The sequence below is a fragment of the Amblyraja radiata genome (genome assembly GCF_010909765.2).
Source record: "Amblyraja radiata isolate CabotCenter1 chromosome 42 unlocalized genomic scaffold, sAmbRad1.1.pri SUPER_42_unloc_1, whole genome shotgun sequence".
Lineage (NCBI taxonomy): Eukaryota > Metazoa > Chordata > Chondrichthyes > Rajiformes > Rajidae > Amblyraja > Amblyraja radiata.
This window is the reverse complement of record NW_022630087.1, coordinates 2044119-2068008: the sequence shown is the minus strand read 5'-3', so window position 1 is coordinate 2068008 and position 23890 is coordinate 2044119.

Genomic DNA, 23890 nt, shown 5'->3' with positions numbered 1-23890 from the left:
CTTTTATGTTCGTAGCTTTATATAGTTACACGGAGAGATCGTGTGCGGACGAGGCGTCGAAGGACGAGAAACCGAAGCAAAGAAGTGGAAGCCAAAAACCGAACGGAAACGAAGCCGCTAAGCCAAATAACCGAAAGCGTACGAGACCGAAAAGCCAACTAACCGAAAGGGCGGGACGCCTAAAAGCCAACTAACAGAAGGGTGGGACGCCTAAAACCAAACTCTTCGAAAGGCCGCTATGCCGAAACGCCAACACACCGATGTACTGCGTCGCCTAAAATCCAACTCACCGAAAGGCCGCTCGACCGAGAAGTCAACGAACGACCATGACGTCGCCGGGGGGAAGGGACTTGTCAGCGATTGGTCCAGACCCTTGCGTCCATCACATCATTGGGACGGGAGGTTGGGGGTCATTTTCTCATATAAACCATTGCTGACTGGGCACTCTGAATCCGAGCACCAAGTTGTAAGCGGCCGAAGGAGCGCATCCCTCGGGACAGTGCACACTTAGCCAGAGCCACGGCCGCCCTCTGCCCCGTTTACCCCGAGCTGCCGCATTATGGCGGGCGGTGAGTCGGCAACGCACACACACACACGGGGCCTGGTGTGAGGGTTGGGGTCCGATGGCGGTGCATCGCGGTTAGTGACTCTGGGTGGGCGGAGGGACCAGCCTGTCCCACACCTCTTCTCCACCCGGTCCCGTGTGTGTGTGCGCGCTGCCGACTCAAGGCCCGTCACAGTGAGGGCGCACGCTGGAGACCAGGCGGAGGGCGGCCATGGACGTGCGAGAGTGGGGGCTGGCCCGAGGGATGAGTTCCTTCGGTCGCTTTCAACGTGGCGCTTGGGTTCAGAGTGCCCAATCAACTATGGCTTGTGTGTGAAAATGATCCCCACCCTCTCGTCTCCACCGGCCAGTGATGTGATGGACACGGGGATGTGGACCAATCGCTGAAAAGTACCCCACCTTCCCCGTCCCATCACGGAGACATGGCTCCAGGGTGACCAAGGCTGGGAGCTGCACATCCAGGGATATTCAATATTCAGGAAGGATAGAGAGAAAGGAAAAGGAGGTGGGGTAGCATTCATCACTGTGGTGGAAGGCACAACATTTGGCCAGACCTCCTCCATCCCCCCCCCCCCCCCCGTGGTCAGGACCAGAGTCCAGAGTCAGTCCAGGATCGGCTCTTCCTCACCGGAGACCGCGGCTTTAAGTTGTTGTAGGCCGCAGGCCGGCGGTCAAGATTTAAAGTCCCCGCCGCAGCCAGAAGCACCGTAGACTGCAGGGCCGGCGGTCGAAGTTCCCCTCCAGGGGTGATGGTAAGTCCATGTCGGACCCGCGGTAGAAGTCGGCCGCGGGCCGGCAGTGATGGCTTCTTCTTCCCCCGGGTCCCCAACGTGAGATCCCGGGCTGTAGAAGCCGCACCAGCTGGAGCTCTGCAGACCGCGGCTTCAGGCTGCGACTTCAGGCTGTCGGCTGCCCCGGGTCAGCGAAACGGAGCGCTCCCCTCCAGCGAGCCCCAGCGAGGGCTCACCTGCTCCACGCCGAGAGTCCACGCTGCGCCCGCCGCTGAAGCCCCGGGCGCGTCTCCGGGAAAGGCCGCGTCGATCCTTGATGTTAGGCCACGGGGGAGGCGACCTGGAAAAACTCGCCTCTCCGTGGAGGCGACCGAAGCGGTTTCCCCCACACCACCTCCCACATAAAACACACTAAGAAACATTAAATACAGACTTTAAAACATACTAAAAAAATAAAAAAAGGTTGAAAAACTGACGAGCTGCATGACATGGCTGCTGCCAGAGCAGCGCCCCCTACAGAACATCGGGTGAATCAAATTGGCAGGGGTGCTGAGGAAGAGGATCAACATTCTACTTGTAGGGGAGGAGACAGCAAGGGCTAGTTGAAGTGCTGAGCCACCGGGAGGTCAGGTAGGTTATTGCGGAAATAACCTACCTGACCTCCCGGTGGCTCCGCAATAACTACCTCCGCAATAACCTACCTGACCTCCCGGTGGCTCAGCACTTCAACTCCCCCTCCCATTCCCAATCCGACCTCTCTGTCCTGGGTCTCCTCCATTGCCAGAGTGAGCAACAGCGGAAATTGGAGGAACAGCACCTCATATTCCGTCTGGGGTCCTTGCGTCCCCTTGGCATCAACATTGAATTCTCCCAATTTGGCTAGCCCGTTCTGTCTCCTCCCCTTCCTTCACCCTCTAGCTGTCTCCTCCCACCCTCCCATCCGCCCGCCCTCGGGCTCCTCCTCCTCCTCCCTTTGTCCTTCTTTCTTTCCCCACCCCCTATCAGTCTGAAGAAGGGTTTCGGCCCGAAACGTCGCCTATTTCCTTCGCTCCATAGATGCTGCTGCACCCGCTGAGTTTCCCCAGCAATTTTGTGTACCTTCTATACTATGTACTCTGACTGATGAAAACCACCTTATCTACCTGCGACTCGACCTTCAAGGAACCATGGACCTGCACTCCCAGATCCCTCAGATCTACCACACTCCTCGGAGGACTACAATTCACTGTGTGTGTTCTGCCCTTGTTCGACATCCCAATATGCAACACCTCACACTTCTCTGTATTAAATTCCATCAACAATTCCACCACCCACCTGGCAAATCGGTCCGGATCCTGTTGCAATGTTTCACAACCATCATCACTATCTGTAAAACCCCTCACAGTGGCTCCACGCGGAGATGACCGCTTTGCGTCCTGAGAAGCCCCACCCGCTCTGGTTACCCTTTCCCCCCTGATGTTTTTATAAACTATTTTGGGATTGTCCTTAATGCTGCCCGCCAGAGATATCTCCTCGAGAAAGAGAATGAATGGGGGCTATAGAGAGAGCGGGGAGAGAAAGGGGTGGAGAGAGAGAGAGAGAGAGAGAGAGAGAGAGAGAGAGAGAGAGAGAGAGAGAGAGAGAGAGAGAGAGAGAGAGAGAGAGAGAGAGAGAGAGAGAGAGAGAGAGAGAGAGAGAGAGAGAGAGAGAGAGAGAGAGAGAGAGAGAGAGAGAGAGAGAGAGAGAGAGAGAGAGAGAGAGAGAGAGAGAGAGAGAGAGGTGAAGAGAGAGAGTGGGAGGGGAGAGAGGGGGCAGTGGGGACAGGGGAGAGTGGAGAGAGAGAGAGAGGGGAAAGAGGGTGGATAGAGAGGGGGCAACAGAGGGCGGGAGAGAGAGTGGGTAGAACGGAGGGGGAGAGAGAGGGCGGTAGAGAGACAGGGCAGGTGGAGACAGCGAGTGAGAGAGAGAAAGGGAGAGGGAAAGAGGGTGGAGTGATGAGGGGGAAAGAGGGGGAGAGAAAGAGGGCGGAGAAAGAAGGGGAGAGAGTGTGCTGGAGGGGGGCGTAGGGAGAGAGAGGGGGAGGGAGGTGGGAGAGAGGGGGGAGGGGTAGGAGGATGTGCGCGTGAGAGGGGGAGAGGGAAAGGGGGAGAGAGAGAGAGGGGGAGATGGAAGTGGAGAGAGCGGGAGGGAGAGATAGAAGGTAGAGAGAGTTAGAAGGCAGAGAGGTAGGTGGAGAGGGGTACAGAGAGAGTGGGGGGGTTGTGAAAGGGTAGAGAGGGAGTGAGAGGGGGGAGAGGGGGAAGAGAGATGGGGCTAGAGAGAGAGGAGGAAGAGAGAGGGGGAAGGGAGGGAGGGGGGGAGAGAGAGGAGTGAGGGGTAGAGATAGACAGAGGAGGGAGCGAGAGTGGGGAAGAGAGTGGGGGTAGAGGGTGGGGGAGAGAGGTGTGCGAGAGCGATAGGGAGAGAGAGGGGAGAGGGTGGGGAGAGAATGGGTAGAGAGAGGGGGTGGAGAGAGAGGTTGTAGAGATGGGGAAGCGAGAGAGAGAAGGGGGAGAAAGTGAGGCGGATGAGAGAGTGGGAGAGAGAGATGGGGAGAGAGAGATGGAGGTGAGAGCGATGAGGAGAGAGAGGGCAGAGAGAGAGGGGGAAGGAAGGGGAGGATCAGAGGGGGATGATGAGAGGGGGTAAGAAATATTAGCTTAATATATTGTGACTTTATTATAATAATGTGGAAAGGTGGGAGAGAAAGAGAGGAGAGAGTTTCGATTTTGGTTTAACTTCTGTTTTTTGTTAAATGCAAGGAGTGAGCGATGTGGTGATGGGAAAGGAGAGAGAGAGGAGAGAGTGTATCACATATTTGTTTACTTTCCGTGGTGTATCTCCAAACTAAACTGGTGGGTGAACGGGCGATCGATGGTCGGCACTGGCATGGTGGGCCGAAGGGTCTATTTCAGCGCTGCATCTCTGAAGCATAGGGGTAGTAATTTAAGTAGGGAGCGGAGGGAGGGTTTGGGGCCTGTTTCAAGATTGCCAACATTTTGACCCCTGTTCGCAGCGGAGGATGAGAAAATGTTAGTTTCCCCATCATATCCTCGAAAAATCACCTTTATCCAGAGAGCCCGTGATGGTCAATATCTACACTGGATTCGAGGTGGTGTTTCAGGTCAGAGAGGGGGGGGGGGTGAAGAGAGAGAGTGAGGAGAGGGACGGGCGGTGTGAGAAATAGGAAGAATGAGAGAGGGGGAGAGAGAGCGGGGAAGAGAGGCTGGTTAAAGGGGAAAGAGAGAACGGTTAGAGAGGGGGAGAGAGATAGAAGGCGGAGTGGGGGAGAGAGGAGGAGAGAGAGAGAGAGGGGGGGAGAAAGAAGGTAGAGATGGGGAGAGGGGGGAAGAAACAGGGGAGGGGGGAGAGAGGGGTGAGAGAAAGAGGAGGAGAGAGTGAAGTCGAGAGATAGAGGGCAGAGAGAGAGGGGAGAGGGGGAAAGAGAGAGGCGGTGAAAGAGTGTGGGAGGAAGATGGGGAGAGAGGGGGAAGAGAGAGTTGGGTGCAGAAGGTGGGGAGGAGGGAGAGAGAGAAGGGGAGAGAGAGAGAAGAGAGAGGGGAGAGAGATAGGGGAGAGAGAGGGGAAGTGGGGGGAGGGGGAGAAAGTTAGTGGGGGAAGCGTGAGTGCGGGTGAGAGAAAGTGGCGAGAGAGAGAGAGAGGGAGGAGATGGGGAGAGAGATAGGAGGAGAGAGAGGGGGAGAGGGAAGAGGGGGACAGGGAGAATGGGAGGTGGAGAGTGGGAGGAGAGGTAGTGGCGGGAGAGAGGTGGGAGATAGAGATAGAGGGGGAGAGAGAGTGGTGAGAGGGAAGAGAGTAGGGCAGAGAGTGGGAGAGAGAGAGGGGAGGGAGAGGGGTGTCTCCTCAGAGTGTTTATCGATGTACATCAACAAGGCCTTTACTAAACCGCCTTGTAAGATAGACAAGCCACTGAACTCCCAGCTGCTTTATGTTGAATCTGTGCCTCTCTGAGTAAAGTCAGATATAGGATACAAGTGCAGCACAAATTAGCACAGAACCTCCTGATACATACACGGTGGTGGGTGCATGGAACGAACTGCCAGAGGCATGTACTATTGCAACGTTTAATCGTCATTTAGACGTGTACATGGATATGACAGGTTGAGAGGATATGGGGCAAACGCGAACAGATGGAACAGGGATAGAAGGGGCTTGTCGCATTGGAGTGGACGAGTTGGGCCAAAGATCTTTCCGTGCTGCATGACTCTCTGACTCCTTGAGTTCCAACCTCTTTGCAGAGATTCCATAGTTGGCTCATATTATATTTCATTTCGATCGCGTTCTTACCGATTCCATTAATTTCTTCTGTTTCTCAATTAATCTGATAACCTGTTTCCATAATTTGTTTCTCTCCTTCTCGGTTTCTTTCAAATTGGTAGCATGTGTATTATCTGTTTTTACTCGATACATGAGTTCTCTGTAACTTTCAATTGACTCGTTAACTTGTTCGCCTATCGAGTTTTCCTCATGCATGGCCCTTTCTTCATCTTCCGGCTCCATGATTTAAAGAGGTCTTGTCAGATCACCAAGTCTTTAAATTGAACGAACAAAATCTTCTCTGAATTCTGCTCCAACTTTGTGTAAACATCGAGGGGCTATTTTGAAAGCGATTTCTTCGAAACAATAACAAACTGATATTGTAGACAACATCTCTCAAACATCATTAGAGCACATTGTATTGGGGGTAGGGTGTTCACGTGGATAGAAAATTGGTTGTTAGACCGGAAGCAAAGAGTAGGAGTGAACGGGTCCTTTTCAGAATGGCAGGCAATGGCGAGTGGAATGAGGCAAGGCTCGGTGTTGGGGCCGCAACTGTTATCCATATATATTAATGATTTGGAAGAGGGAATTAGGAGCAACGCTAGCAAGTTTGCAGATGACACAAAGCTGGGTGGCAGTGTGAACTGTGAAGAGGATATTAGGAGGGTTGAGTGAGTGGGCAGATGCGTGGCAGATACAGTATAATATAGATACATGTGAGGTTAGCCACTTTGGTGGTAAAAACAAGGGGGCAGATTATTATCTCAATGAGGTTAGGTTAGGTAAGGGTGAGGTACAGCGAGACCTGGGTACATCAGTCACTGAAAGTTGGCGTGCAGGAACAGCAGGCAGTGAAGAAAGCGAATGGGATGTTGGCCGTCATAACAAGAGGATTTCAGTATAGAAGTAAAGAGGTTCTTCTGCAGTTGTATAGGGCTCTGGTAAGACCACATCTAGCGTATTGTGTATAGTTTTGGTCTCCTAATTTGAGGAAGGACGTTCCAAATTCCCTCCTCTAACACTCTACGACGCGTAGCGGAGCCTATCCGCAACCTCAACAACCTCTCCTTTGACTCCTCCCACTCCCTCGAAGTCCAAGGCGTAGCCATGTGCTCCTGTGTGTGTCTGTCAGCTATGTACGTTGAACATTCCCTGTTCCAGGCATGCACTGGACCTATCCCCGAACTCTATCTCCGTTACATTGATGTCTGCATCGGTGCTATCTCTTGCACCCATGCAGAACTCATGGACTTCATCAACTTCACCAGCTACGCCCAAGTTGGGATGTTCCATACTAGAACATCCGATGTCCTCATTCTTAAGCGAACGGGGGATTCCCCTCTCCCATCACAGACGAGGCCCTCACTCGTGTTAACTCGGTACCCCGCAACTCCGTCCGTGCTCCCGCACCATCTCGTCGCCACAGAGGCAGAGTCACCGTAGTCCTTACCTTCCACCCCATCAACCGTCGCACAAAACTGATAATCGTCAGAAATTTCCGCCAACTCTAACGGGATCCCACCAGTAGCCACGTTTCCCCCTCAAACCTTCAATAGAAACATAGAAAATAGGTGCAGGAGTAGGCCATTCTGCCCTTCGAGCCTGCACAGCCATTCAATATGTGATAGAATTGGAGGGGCAAGAGGTGGTGGTGTTGCATTGCTAGTCAGGGAAGATATTACAGCAGTGCTTTGGCAGGATAGATTGGAGGGCTCATCTAGGGAGGCTATTTGGGTGGAACTGAGAAGTGGGAAAGGTGTAACAACACTTATAGGGGTGTATTATAGACCGCCAAATGGGGAACGAGAATTGGAAGAGCAAATGTGTAAGGAGATAGCAGATATTAGTAGTAATCACAAGGTAGTGATTGTGGGAGATTTCAACTTTCCACACATGGGCTGGATGGTTTGGAGTTTGTAAAATGTGTGCAGGATAGTTTTTTGCAGCAATACATAGAGGTACCTACTAGAGGAGGGGCAGTGCTGGACCTCCTGTTAGGAAATGAGACGGGACAGGTGGCGGAGGTATGCGTTGGGGAGCACTTCGGGTCCAGTGATCACAATACCATTAGTTTCAATATAATTATGGAGAAGGTCAGAACTGGACCTAGGGTTGAGATTTTTGATTGGAGAAAGGCTAACTTTGATGAGATGCGAGATGATTTAAAAGGAGTGGCCTGGGACATTTTGTTTTATGGGAAAGATGTAGAAGAGAAATGGTGGACATCTTTATGTTCCTGTTCGGTTGAAAGGAAACAGTAAAAATTGGAAAGAGCCCTGGTTTTCAAGGGAAATTGGACATCTTGTTCGGAAAAAGAGGGAGATCTACAATAATTATAGGCAGCATGAAGTAAATGAGGTGCTTGTGGAGTATAAGGAATGTAAAAAGAATCTTAAGAAAGAAATTAGAAAAGCTAAAAGAAGATATGAGGTTGCTTTGGCAAGTAAGGTGAAAGTAAATCCAAAGGGTTTCTACAGCTATATTAATAGCAAAAGGATAACGAGGGATAAAATTGGTCCATTGGAGAAACAGAGTGGGCAGCTATCTGCAGAGCCAAAAGAGATGGGGGAGATATTGAACAATTTCTTTTCTTCGGTATTCACCAAGGAGAAGGATATTGAATTATGTGAGGTAAGGGAAACGAGTAGAGTAGTTATGGATACTATGAGTTTCAAAGTAAAAGAAGTACTGACACTTCTGAAAAAATATAAAAGTGGATAAGTCTCCAGGTCCTGACAGGATATTCCCTAGGACATTGAGGGAAGTTAGTGTAGAAATAGCCGGGGCTATGACAGAAATATTTCAAATGTCATTAGAAACGGGAATAGTCCCCGAGGATTGGCGTACTGCGCATGTTGTTCCATTGTTTAAAAAGGGTTCTAAGAGTAAACCTAGCAATTATAGACCTGTTAGTTTGACTTCAGTGGTGGGCAAATTAATGGAAAAGATACTTAAAGATAATATATATAAGCATCTGGATAAACAGGGTCTGATTAGGAACAGTCAACATGGATTTGTGCCTGGAAGATCATGTTTGACTAATCTTCTTGAATTTTTTGAAGAGGTTACTAGGGAAATTGACGAGGGTAAAGCAGTTGATATTGTCTATATGGACTTTAGTAAGGCCTTTGACAAGGTTCCTCATGGAAGGTTGGTTAAGAAGGTTAAACTGTTGGGTATAAATGCAGGAATAGCAAGATGGATTCAGCAGTGGCTGAATGGGAGAAGCCAGAGGGTAATGGTGGATGGCTGTTTGTCGGGTTGGAGGCAGGTGACCAGTGGGGTGCCTCAGGGATCTGTGTTGGGTCCTTTGTTGTTTGTCATGTATATCAATGATCTGGATGAAGGGGTGGTAAATTGGATTGGTAAGTATGCAGATGATACCAAGATAGGGGGTGTTGTGGATAATGAAGAGGATTTCCAAAGTCTACAGAGTGATTTAGGCCATTTGGAAAAATGGGCTGAAAGATGGCAGATGGAGTTTAATGCTGATAAATGTGAGGTGTTACACCTTGGCAGGACAAATCAAAATAGCACGTACATGATAAATGGTACGGAATTGAAGAATACAGTTGAACAGAGGGATCTGGGAATAACCGTGCATAGTTCCTTGAAGGTGGAGTCTCATATAGATAGGGTGGTAAAGAAAGCTTTTGGTATGCTAGCCTTTATAAATCAGAGCATTGAGTATAGAAGCTGGGATGTAATGTTAAAATTGTACAAGGCATTGGTGAGACCAAATCTGGAGTATGGTGTACAATTTTGGTCGCCCAATTATAGGAAGGATGTCAACAAAATAGAGAGAGTACAGAGGAGATTTACTAGAATGTTGCCTGGGTTTCAACAACTAAGTTACAGAGATAGGTTGAATAAGTTAGGTCTTTATTCTCTGGAGCGCAGAAGGTTAAGGGGGGACTTGATAGAGGTCTTTAAAATGATGAGAGGGATAGACAGAGTTGATGTGATGAAGCTTTTCCCTTTGAGAATAGGGAAGATTCAAACAAGAGGACATGACTTCAGAATTAAGGGACAGAAGTTTAGGGGTAACATGAGGGGGAACTTCTTTACTCAGAGAGTGGTAGCGGTGTGGAATGAGCTTCCAGTGGAAGTGGTGGCGGCAGGTTCGTTGGTATCATTTAAGAATAAATTGGATAGGCATATGGATGAGAAGGGAATGGAGGGTTATGGTATGAGTGCAGGCAGGTGGGACTAAGGGAAAAAAATTGTTCGGCGCGGACTTGTAGGGCCGAGATGGCCTGTTTCCGTGCTGTAATTGTTATATGGTTATATGGTTATAATATGATCATGGCTGATCATCCAACCTGTATCCTGTACCTGCCTTCTCTCCATACCCCCTGATACATTTAGCCACAAAGGCCACATCTAACTCCCTCTTAAATATAGCCAATGAACTGGCCTCAACTACCTCCTGTGACAGAGAATTCCAGAGATTCACCACTCTCTGTGTGAAAAATGTTTTTTTCATCTCGGTCCTAAAAGAATTCCCCCTTATCCTTAAACTGTGACCCCTTGTTCTGGACTTCCCCAACATCTGGAACAATCTTCCTACATCTAGACTATCCAACCCCTCAAGAATTTTGTAAGTTTCTATAAGAACCCCCCCCCCCCCCGAATCTTCTAACCTCTTCCGAGTACAAGCCGAGTCTATCCAGTCGTTCTTCATATGAAAGTCCTGACATCCCAGGTATCAGTCTGGTGAACCTGCTCTGCACTCCCTCTATGGCAAGACTGTATTTCATCAGATTAGGAGACTACATGCTGGGACATTTCACTCCGCAACTCCCTGGTTAACTCACCCCCCCCCCCCCCCCCCGCCCCCCCCCCCCCCCAGGTACCTTCCCCTGTAACCGCAGAAGATGCAACACCTGTCGCTATAACTCCTCCTTCGACTCTGTCCATGTATCCCGACAGTCCTTTTAGGTTAGACAGAGGTTCACTTGTACCTTCTCCAACCTCATCTAATGTATCCGTTGTTCAACATGTGGACGCTTATACATTGGCGAGACCAAACGCAGACTGGGCGATCGATTGACGGAACACCTTAGCTCAGCCCGCGTGAACCAACCTGATCTCCAGCTTGCTGCATACTTTAATTTTCCTTCCCAATCCTACCCAGACCTTTCGGTTTCCTCTATTTTTAGAGTGAGGCTAATAATCACAATTGGTTCCACGGGTGACCTGGATTCATGTGAACCTGCCGATTAGTGAATTGTCCATTAGCTTTTCCCCCATTGTACAGATAAGCGGGAGAATCTGGGACGGTTGATTTGAAAGCGGGAATATAACAGCGAGTTTATGTCGGATGTGTGGACATGACCTTTGACACTCGGAGCGGATCCAGGCTGAGATATTATTCCTGACCTAAATCCCTGGACTGCACTCCTGCAGCCTACCCCTGTCCCACGGTGCGAGTTCATTCCGAGTTAAAAAAGAGCTCTCCCGAGTTAAAAAAAATCAAACTCGTGGTAAGCATGGAGAATGAACGTAGCGGGTGCGTCGGAGCTCGGGGGCGATTCTGAGCGCTAACGGCAGGTACTCGGGAAGACTCGCCAACATAGGGTAGCACGGGAAGACTCGTGAAGATTTTTCAACATAATGAAAAATGTCCACGAGAGCTCTGAGTAACGACGAGTGGCCATTACCGTAAATCTCCGAGTTCGAATCAGGGCAAACTCCGGGAGAACTTTTGGAATGAACTCGTACCGTGGGACAGGGCTTGTTAACTCACATGCGGCATTCAACATTGAAGTATTTGCTTCCAGCTTCACAGTAATGTCTAGTTTCTGGCTATGACCAGCGTGGCTGAACAACGGGCGCTCCTACGAGGAATGCGAGTGCAAGAAGCTGAACGCCCACTGAAGCTTGATAATTACCCGTCTTTCTGGGCAGCGTTTCTTCTGTGGAGATTCGAAGACGGAACACACCTTATTATGTGCAAATTGAGAGGAAAGATATTTTGCTTTCTAAAACAAATGTCCCGACAAACAAGGTTTTTAATTAAGTTGTGTGCATGCGTGATTACGATTTAGCCCGTGACCATCAGCTCGCTCAGTATCCAACCCAGCCTAAATCTGCCGACTTGTTCACTAAAGCAAAATGTAGAGATCTTCAGGATATTTTGGATGTTGCACTGAGATAGGTCAGATATACACGAGAATATTGCTGGCATAAATGAAATGGGAGAGACAATGCTGCTGTGATTTATTTATTATAGTTTCTACATTAGATTCCTCCCTTAACACATTTAGACATAATTCTCCGCAGATATGTTATCCCGCTCTTCAGTTCCTCTCTGAATTTAGACTGAGTTACCGCGTAAATACACGTGTTTGTGCAGCAACTCAAAAGCAGGAGCATGTAACTGGTTTCGTCCGCGATAAACAACGGGTCACTGAAACCGGATAAATAAAACCGCTTTGTTATTTGTGTCCAGAGGAATAATATTAAATACGTCATCCACAGCATAATGAAGTTGCCGGAAATTGCAAAGAGCAAGATGATTGACTTCCTTCTGCTTTCCAGCTCGGCATCATTCTGATTCGCACCATTCTTGCGGCCTCTCAGATTCCTGCGGACTTGACTGGCCCTTAAAATGTGCCCGACTGTTCGAGCGTTGAGCAGTAATATCAGGAACATTGGTAGCATAGGTGTGAAACATCGGTGAATCCAGGTGAATACTATCCATGTGGGTTCAATGGCGCATTCTTGTTTTACATTACAGCCCCAGCCTACATTGTGTGCTGATATATTAGGTTCGAATGCAAAGTACCAGGGGATGTTTTTGCAGCAGAACAGCGGACACACAGTTGCTATAACCCTGGCTGCAGTTTTCTCGGTGCAAAATCTAGATCTCAGCTTGTGGCAACAAATCATCAAATATCGATCAAATGTGAACGAGAGGGTTAACCACACGGAGATGTCTGTGACTGCGTGGTTAAGGGCCCGGTGGATGGAGCACACTTGAGTAATGAAGAGAAAAGTTGTGGGGAAATATAGATCATTGATACGATAAAGTAAAACGTCAATGACAGCAACCAACAGATCCGCCGCAGCCATGGCCACAAGATAGCGTGATACACATTTGGAGAGACCGCACTTTCCCCGGGACAGGATGACAATGGATATCACATTAGCTGTGTTAGGGAAGAATCAAACATCGACAAAGTGCATGATCAGTGTAGGTTACAGGGTCCCCCCATATAACACGCGATTTCACATTAAGATTAGAGTTGAGCATAGACATTCATGACAGGGTGAGCGGCCCACCGCACAACATGTTTAAAGGTTCAAGTTCAAGTGAGTTTATTGTCATGTGTCCCTGATAGGACAATGAAATTATTGCTTTGCTTCAGCACACAGAACATAGTAGGCATTTACTACAAAACAGATCAGTGTGTCCATATAGCATAATATAAATATATACACACATTAATAAATAAACTGATCAAGTGCAAATATCAGATAATGGGTTATTAATAATGAGAGTTTTGTCCGAGCCAGGTTTAATAGCCTGATGGCTGTGGGGAAGTAGCTATTCCTGAACCTGGCTGTTGCAGTCTTCAGGCTCATGTACCTTCTACCTGAAGATAGCAGGGAGATGAGTGTGTGGCCAGAATGGTGTGGGTCGTTGATGTTACTGCCAGCCTTTTTGAGGCTGCGACTTGATGTTGGGCGACGAGAATGAAAAGCATTTCCACTGTTAGCACTGTCGCCAATGTTGACGGGCGAATGGAATGGCAATAGATGCGTGAATGAAAATAATGATAATTTTACAATGAATTTACACGGAATAATATTTTATCAGGTCGGATATACATGATGTTAGCGGCAGGGGCTGTATTAGGGAACAAGTGTGTGATCTGAAAATGAATCGAGGCGCCACGGCGTTTTATTTGTGGAGATAGTGAAATCAAATGCCATCGGACAACTTATAATGGATGTCTGAAAATCTAGCCGTGATTTTCTACGTCTTTAACTCATTTACGCTTCGTTTCATTAACATGACATGCTTACAGTAAACGATACAGTTATTTGCATCGAATTACATCGATACAGTTAATTGCAGTTATTATCATCATTTTCTATTTGACTGAAACGTCCCGCAGTAAATCAATAACATCAATTATTTTCACTTTATCAATTCAATTCATCAGTCAGTCACCGCTCTTGTCCGATCACTCGGTAACATCTCGCCAGTGACAAATTGTAGAAATGTCTCATTTTCCCTATTGCTGTTTACACACACATTGTTAGGATACCGGAACCGCCACACGCACATAACTGAGATTCTGACCAGAGTCACACAGAGACGGGACCTTCCTTCTGCCGTTTACCCGGTGCAATGGATTCCCTGTGGCAGCGATGTTGCTGCGGTCACAGATGCGACAGAAGGCAACTGCTTCTCACGCGCAAGGACAGAACAATGCGGCGAGAATGAAACATTGAACATTGAACGTTGAGTAGACTATGTGTGTTCCTGCTAAGAGTGGATATCCACCCATGGCAGGCATTGCAATGATGATGAATAATATCCTTCACCTGGGTGTGAAGCAGTGGGGACATTATGGCCAACGGCACCGCAGCCGTGGTCATGTTTGATCAAAAACCAGAGTGTATCTATTGGAACCGAACGGCTCACGATATATGTGTGCACAGAGGCGATGAGGAAGCGAGGTTCGTTACACCTGTAAATGACGAGACGTTACCTGGTGTCACCGGATAGGAGCGGTGTCCAGCTGATGAATTGAACCTATAATGTAAACACAAAATATTTTATTGACTGCAGGAAGTTTCAGTCAAACAGAACATTAATGAAATACATTAAATCATTTCAACCAACTGCAGCAGTTGCTGTTGAAGATGTACATTTCAGTTGACCGAAACGAGGTATTACTGAGTTCAGCCCTTCACAAACACGGCTGTAGTCTTTCAATGGATTGGAGGACAGGGACATCTAAACGCCACATATCTGCCAAGAATGGAGTAGGAAACATTGCTTTTATTGACGATTCATAACATAGATCCATTTACTTACCAAGAATTCCAAGCACTGCTATAATCGGGTAATAAATCATTTCTGCCTGGACTATGGGAGGCAGCAGAAAAAACGCATAATGCATCCTGGAGAGACGTGAGAGAGAAGCTCAGAGTTCGATGCTGGAATGCAACTGACAGCGCGTTGCAGAGAAAGGCTTCATATCTACTCGAGTTCGTCTTCCCCTGGGGTCAGGAAGAAACAAACAAGATCATTAACATCACTTCATGGTATTTGAACATCGTATCAACAAGATTCACAGCTATGATTTCACCACACGATCTATAACCACTAATGATGTTTTTATCTAAGTGGAAGTACCTGAAATTAAGATTATATATTTATATAATTTCCCTCTAATTCTGATTTAAATGTCGCAATTTGAATGCTATACTGTACCACGTCCAATAAGTGCGGCATCGCTTCTCTTATTCTGTGAAACGGTGCTTCTCTGCCGAAGCTCAAACTAAATTCAACAAGCTGTAACAAACTTTCAAAGTTTCGCTAGACTCGCAGTGATGGAACTAGATTCGAATCAATATGAGTTTCGACTCGCAGGAGGTTACTAGAACAATGGTACATATAAAGCCGGGACAGTATTGCGAGTTCAGTACATTACCAATATTGGGAGTGGATGGCAGCAAATGGAGTCGTGGAGTCATAGAATCGTCGACTGGAACATTGTGAAAACAGGGCCTTCGGCCCAACTCTCCTACACCTACCAACATGTCTTACATACATGTCTTCTGCATGTATTTTGCAAAGACATGCGAGTCATCGAGTTGCTAGGACACTGCGAGTGTCATGCATGTCCCGGTGCGGATGACGACGCGGGGACAGGTGAGGAGGGGGCCACGAGTTTGCTCCTGAGTACGAGCACTCTATAGGTATGCAAGGTACTGTATATATAACAGACAGTTATGTTGGTGGACTTTCTTCTGCAGATGTATAGGGCTCTGGTAATACCACATCTGGAGTATTGCGTACAGTTTTGGTCTCCTAATGAGAGAAAGGACATCCTTGTGATTGAGGCAGTGCAGCGTAGGGTCACGAGATTGACCCCTGGGATGGCGGGACTGTCATATGAGGAAAGATTGAAAAGACTAGGCTTGTATTCACTGGAGTTTATAAGAATGAGGGGGATCTTATAGAAATATATAACATTATAAAAGGACTGGCCAAGCTAGATGCAGGAAAAATGTTCCCAATGTTGGGCGAGTCCAGAATCAGGGGCCACAGTCTTAGAATATAGGGGAGGCCATTTAAGACTGAGGTGAGAAAAAACGTTTGCACCCAGAGAGTTGTGAATTTATGGAATTCCCTGCCACAGAGCCCAGTCACTGGATGGATTTAAGAGAGGGTTTGATAGAGCTCTTGGGGCTAGTGTAGTGAAGGGATATGGGTTATTGATTGGGGACGATCAACCATGATCACAATGAATGGCGGTGCTGGCTCGAAGGGCGGAATGGCCTCCTCCTGCACCTATTTTCTATGTTTCAATGTTTCTATGTTTCTATCTATAGTGCCAAGTGATGGCGAGGCGTATGCCACCCACTATAGATGAATATACCTTCTGATCATCAGTTATCGTCCCGTATCACAGCGTCTCCGTACCTATATGCTTCATTCCTCCCTCATGTTAGATACATTCATTCCCTAACAGAAGTCAGTGAAGGGTGTGCTTAAGAGTCGAGTCAAATTGACATATGTAACAGATAGAACAATGAAATCCATAGTTTCAGCAGCACAATAGAATATGTAAACATAGTGTCCGGTACGCAATGAAATAAACCATAAGTGTGTGTGTGTCTATATACACATACTCACACATACCCGCCCCCCGCCCCCAAACACACACACACACACACACACACACACACACACACACACACACACACACACACACACACACACACACACACACACACACACACACACACACACACACACACACACACACACATACACACGCACACACACGCACACACACACACACACACACACATACACACGCACACACACACATTCACACACATACACACACACACACACACACACACACACATACACACACAAACACACACACACACACATACACACACCACACATACACACACCATACACACCATACACACACACACACACACACCACACACACACCACACACACATGCACACACACACACATTCACACACACACACACACACACACACACACACACACACACACACACACACACACACACACACACACACACACACACACACACACACACACACACACACACACGCACACATGCACACAAACGTAATCATAAAAAACAAACAACAATGATAATGCAGCAATAATATTAATAGTCAATGTACTTCAGAGGTTAATCCAGGTTGAGGAGTTTAATACCCTACTAGCGGTATGGGGTAGGCTGTTCCTGACGTGAGAGTTTTCAAGCTCATATATCTTTTTCCCGGTGGCAGCGGTGAAATGAATGTGTGGCACCTACTCTTCTAAATCCATGCGGTTGTGGGAACGCCAGGAACTATGACGCACTGGACAGTATTCACAACTTTTTGCAGTCTTCTTCGCTCCTGTCTTTAAGAGCTCTGTCTAGCTCTATCTTGAAAGCATCCAGAGAACCTGCCTCCACCGACGTCTGAGGCAGATAATTCCACAAGCTCTCAACTCTCTGTATTGAAACGTTTTTCATCATCTCCGTTCTAATGGCTTACCCCTTATTCTTAAACTGTGGCCCCTGGTTCGGAACTCCCCCAACATCGGGAACATGTTTCCTGCCTCTAGCATGGCCAAACCATTAATAAACGTATATATTTCAATAAGAACACCTCTCGTCTTTCTAAATTCCAGAGTGTACAAGCCCAGCCGCTCCATTCTCTCAGCATATGACAATCCCGCCATCCCGGGTATTAACCTGGTGAATCTACGCTGCACTCCCTCAATAGCAAGTATGTCCTTCCTCAAATTGGGAGACCAAAACTGCAGACAATACTCCAGGTGTGGTCTCACCAGGCCCCTGTACAACTGCAGAAGGTCCTCTTTGCTCCTATACTCAACTCCTCTTGTTATGAAGGCCAACATGCCATGTGCTTTCTTCATCGCCTGCTGTACCTGCATGCTTATGCCCCTGTCCCACTTAGGAAACCTGAACGGAAACCTCTGGAAACTTTGCGCCCCACCCAAGGTTTCCATGCAGTTACCGGAGGTTCCCGGAACTTTTTGTCAGTCTCCCTACCCGCTGCCACTACCTACAACATCCGGCAACCACCTGCAACCTTCGGGAACAGCATGGAAACCTTGGATGAGGCGCAAAGTCTCCAGAGGTTTCCGTTCAGGTTTCCAAAGTGGGACAGGGGCAGTTATGCCCCTTGTAAGTCATTGTAAGTACTGGGCCCGGAAAGATCTTCAAACATATGTACGCCAAGGAATTTGATACTTTTGACTCTCTCCACCATTGTCCAGTCGATATAGACAGATTTGTGGGATCTCATCCTTCCTCTTCCACAATCAGTTCACAATCAGTTCATTGGTCTTACTGACATTGAGAACCAGGTTGTTGTGCTGGCACTGCTTGATCAGTCGATCGATCTCACCTTAATACTCTGACTGATCATCATCTGTAATTCGTCCAACAAGGGTAGTGTCGTCGACGAACTTGAAGATGGAGTTCGCACTGTGTCAACCTTCACAGTCATGAACTTAGAGTGGATAGAGCATGGGGGCTGCGCACACAGTCTCGAGGTGCCTCCGTACTGATGGTTATTACGGAATAAGTGTTTCGCCAATTCAAACAGATTGTGGTCTGTTAGTGGGAATGTCGACTACAAATCATCGGTATTATGAGGAAGTGATTTTCAGTATGTGCCAGCTGAAGGTGGAATCTCATGTAGATAGGGTGGTAAAGAAAGCTTTTGGTGTACTGGCCTTTATAAATCAGAGCATAGAAACATAGAAACATAGAAAATAGGTGATGGCTGATCATCCAACTCAGTATCCTGTACCTGTACTTCTCTCCATACCCCCTGATCCCTTTACCCAAAAGGGCCACATCCAACTCCCTCTTAAATATAGTCAATGGACTGGCCTCAACTACCTTCTGTGGCAGAGAGTTCCAGAGATTCACCACTCTCTCTGTGAAAAATGTTTTTCTCATCTCGGTCCTACAGGATTTCCCCTTTATCCTTAAACTGTGACCACTTGTCCTGGACTTCCCCAACATCGGGCACAATCTTCCTGCATCTAGCCTGCCCAATCCCTTAAGAATGTTGTAAGTGTCTATAAGATCCCCCCTCAATCTTCTAAATTCTAGCGTATACAAGCCGATGAGTAGCATTGAGTATAGAAGTTGGGCTGTAATGTAAAATTTGTACAGGGCATTGGTGCGTCCAATTCTGGAATATGGTGTACAATTTTGGTCGCCAAATTATAGGAAATATGTCAACAAAATAGAGAGAGTACAGAGGAGATTTACTAGAATGTTGCCTGGGTTTCAGCACCTAAGTTACAGAGAAAGGTTGAACAAGATAGATATTTATTCTTTGGAGCGCAAAAGGTTAAGGGGGACATGATAGAGGTCTTTAAAATTATGAGAGGGATAGACAGAGTTGACGTGGATAAGCTTTTTCCATTGAGAGTAGGGAAGCTTCAAACAAGAGGACAAGATTTGAGAATTACGGGACAAATGTTTAGGGGGTAACATGAGGGGGAACGTATTTACTCAGATAGTGGTAGTAGCTGTGTGGAATGAGCTTCCAGTGGAAATGGTGGAGGCAGGCACGATTTTATCATTTAAAAATAAATTGGATAGGTATATGGACGGGAAAGTAATGGAGGGTTATGGTCTGAGTGCGGGTAGATGGGACTAGGTGAGAGGAAGTGTTCGGCACGGACTAGAAGGGCCGAGATGGCCTGTTTCCGTGCTGTAATTGTTATATGGTTATCTGGTTATAAGCTACGCGTTGTCCACAGCAAAGGGAACTCTAGAGGAACAATAACAATGTATATATGCGATGCAGCTGTTTGGGGTGAAACGATGCAAATGATCAGCGGTGCTTTATTAATAGAAGTTTGCTCCAACAAATTAGGAAATTACGATCGCAATCTTTATCAAATACCATATTTGATGAAATTACAATCAGAAATAGATGAGTAGCAGAGAGATATGAAGTTTCACAAAATGAAAGAGATGTTGCATCATCCAATTTGTTAGTGACGGCAAAACGCCGCGCCTTTCATGGATCATATGTTTACTCTCTTCACACTCGCATCATCTCGTTGGTGGAAAATCGGTCGGAAGATGGTGATGTCGGCAATGGCAGAGCAGATTATATTTTCCCTTCTTTACTGAGGGGAACTTCACGTTTTTGATACTGTATACATTGGGATACTTCTCATCCATCTGAGCTGACAGATGGTGTGCTATCTGATCCAGAATACCAGACTGATTCCTGGGATGTCAGGACTTTCATATGAAGAAAGACTGGATAGACTCGGTTTGTACTCGCTAGAATTTAGAAGATTGAGGGGGGATCTTATAGAATTCTTAAGGGGGTGGACAGGCGAGACGCAGGAAGATTGTTCCCGATTTTGGGGAAGTCCAGAACAAGGGTTCACTGTTTAAGGATAAGAGGGAAACCTTTTAGGACTGAGATGAGAAAAACATTTTTTACACAGAGAGTGGTGAATCTCTTGAATTATCTGCCACATTATGTAGTTGAGGCCAGTTCATTAGCCATATTCAAGAGGGAGTTAGATGTGGCCCTTGTGGCTAAAGCGATCAGGGGGAATGGAGATAAACAGGTACATGATACTGAGTTGGATGATCAGCCATGATCATATTGAATGGCGGTGCTGGCTCGAAGGGCCGAATGGCCTACTCCTGCACGTATTTTCTCTGTTTCTATCTGCCCGCATTTCCCCCGCGGTGCTGTGCAGCGGTGTCCACTGCCACTGATGGGCCAGAGAGTCTGTTTATACTCGAAGCCGCAACCATCAGCGCCGGCTGCAAACTGACCTCTGCTGCCAACAACAGCCTCACAGCTCGCAGAGCTGATGCCTCACGGCAACAGTGACCCGGTTCAGTATTGACTTCGGCTGCTGCCCTTGTGGAGTTTGCACATTATCTTTGTGAGAAGCTGAGTTTCACCCAGATGTTCCTGTTCCGTCAAACATCTCAAATACCTGCTGATTGGTACATAGAAACATAGCAAATAGGTGCAGGAGTAGGCCATTCGCCCCTTCGAGCCTGCACCGCCATTCAATATGCTCATGGCTGATCATCCAACTAAGCCATGATCATATTGAATGGCGGTGCAGGCTCGAAGGGACGAATGCATTCTAGCGAGTACAAACCGAGGCTATCCTGTCTTTCTTCATATGATAGTCCTGACATCCCAGGAATCAGTCTGGTATTCTGGATCAGATGGCACACAATCTGTCACCTCAGATGGATGAGAAGTATCCCAATGTATACAGTCTCAAAAACGTGAAGTTCCTCTCAGTAAAGAAGGGAAAATATAATCTGCTCTGCCATTCCCGACATCACCCTCTTCCGACCGATTTTCCAACAACGAGATGATGCGAGTGTGAAGCGAGTAAACATAGGATCCATGAAAGGCGCGGCGTTTTGCCGGCACTAACAAAGTTGGATGATGCAACATATCTTTCATTTTGTGAAACTTCATATCTCTCCGCTACACATATATTTCTGATTGTTGTTTTACCAAATATGGTCTTTGGTAAAGATTGCGATCGCAATTTCCTAATTTGATGGAGCAAACTTCTATTAATAAAGCACCGCTGATCATTTGCATCGTTTCACCCCAAACAGTTGCATCGCATATATATATTGTTAATGCTCCTCTAGAGTTCCTCTTGCTGTGGACAACGTGTAGCTTATATCCAGATAACCATATAACAATTACAGCAGGGAAACAGGCCATCTCGGCCCTTCTAGTCCGTGCCGAACACTTCCTCTCACCTAGTCCCATCTACCTGCACTCAGACCATCACCCTCCATTCCTTTCCCGTCCATATACCTATCCAATTTAATTTTAAATGATAAAGTCGAACCTGCCTCCACCACTTCCACTGGAAGCTCATTCCACACAGCTACCACTCTCTGAGTAGAGAAGTCCCCCCTCATGTTACCCCTAAGCTTCTGTCCCTTAATTCTCAAATCATGTCCTCTTGTTTGAATCTTCCCTACTCTCAATGGAAAAAAGCTTACCCACGTCAACTCTGTCTATCCCTCTCATACTTTTAAAGACCTCTATCAAGTCCCCCTTAACCTTCTGCGCTCCAAAGAATAAAGACTTATTTTGTTCAACCTTTCTCTGTAACTTAGGTGCTGAAACCCAGGCAACATTCTAGTAAATCTCCTCTGTACTCTCTCCAGTTTGTTGACATATTTCTTATAATTTGGCGACCAGAATTGTACACCATATTCCAAAATTGGCCTCACCAATGCCCTGTAAAATTTTAACATTACATCCCAACTTCTATACTCAATGCTGTGATTTATAAAGGCCAGCACACCAAACGCTTTCTCTACCTCCCTATCCCAATGACATTCCACCTTCACCTTTGCCCCACCCAAGGTTTCCATGCGGTTCCCGGAGTTTGCAGGTGGTTGCCGGAGGTTGCAGGTAGTGGAAGCAGGTAGATAGACTGACAAAAACCTCCGGGAACGTCCGGGGAACGCACGGAACCTTGAGTGGGGCGCAAAGTCTCCAGTGGTTTCCGTTCAGGTTTCCTAAGTGGGACAGGGGCATTATGCCTGCAGGCGATGAAGAAAGCAAATGGCATGTTGGCCTTCATAACAAGAGGAGTTGAGTGTAGGGGCAAAGAGGTCCTTCGGCAGTTGTACAGGGCCCTAGTGAGACCACACCTGGAGTATTGTGTGCAGTTTTGGTCTCCCAATTTGAGGAAGGACATTCTTGCTATTGAGGGAGTGCAGCGTAGATTCACCAGGTTAAAACCCGGGATGGCGGGACTGTCATATGCTGAGAGAATTGAGCAGCTGAGCTTGTACACTCTGGAGTTTAGAAAGATAAGATGGGATCTTATTGAAAAATATACGATTATTAATGGTTTGAACATGCTAGAGGCAGGAAACATGTTCCCGATGTTGAGGGAGCCCCGAACCAGGGGCCACAGTTTAAGAATAAGGGGTAAGCCATTTAGAACGGAGACGATGAAAAACTTTTCAACACAGAGAGTGGTGAACACTGTCCAGCGCATCATAGTTCCCGGCCTCCCCACCATCGAATGGATCTAGAAGAGTCGGTGTCACACATTCATTTCACCGCTGCCACCGGGTAAAAGATAAATGAGCTTGAAAACTCTCACGTCAGGAACAGCCTATCCCATACCGCCAGTAGGGTATTAAACTCCACAACCTGCATTAACGTCTGAAATACATTGACTATTAATATTATTGCTGCATTATCATTGTTGTTTGTTTTTTATGATTACGTTGGTGTGCATGTGTGTATGTGTGTGTTTGGGGCGGGGGGGGGGGGGTATGTGTGAGTCTATGTATATAGACACACACACGCACTTTTTTTTGTTTTTGTTTATTTCATTGCGTACAGGAGACTATGTTTACATATTCTGTTGTGCTGTTGCAAGTAAGGATTTCATTGTTCTATCTGTTACATATGTCAATTTGACTCTTGACACTTCACTCTTAAGAACACTCTTCACTGACTTATGGTAGGGAATGAATGTATCTAACATGAGGGAGTAATGAAGCATAGAGGTACAGAGACGCTGTGATACGGGACGATAACTGATGATCAGAAGGTATATTCATCTATAGTGGGTGGCAAACTTCTCGCCCTAACTTGGCACTATAGATAGAAACATAGAAACATTGAAACATTGAAAATAGGTGCAGGAGGAGGCCATTCGGCCCTTCGAGCCAGCACCGCCATTCATTGTGATCATGGCTGATCGTCCACAATCAATAACCCGTGCCTGCCTTCTCCCCATATCCCTTCACTCCACTAGCCCCTAGAGCTCTATCTAACTCTCCCTTAAATCCATCCAGTGACTTGGCCTCCACTGCCTTTGTGGCAGGGAATTCCACAAATTCACAACTCCCTGGGTGAAAAAGTTTTTTCTCACCTCAGTCTTAAATTACCTCCCTTTATTCTCAGACTGTGGCCCCGGGTAAAGGACTCGCCCAACATTGGGAACATTTTTCCTGCATCTAGCTTGTCCAGT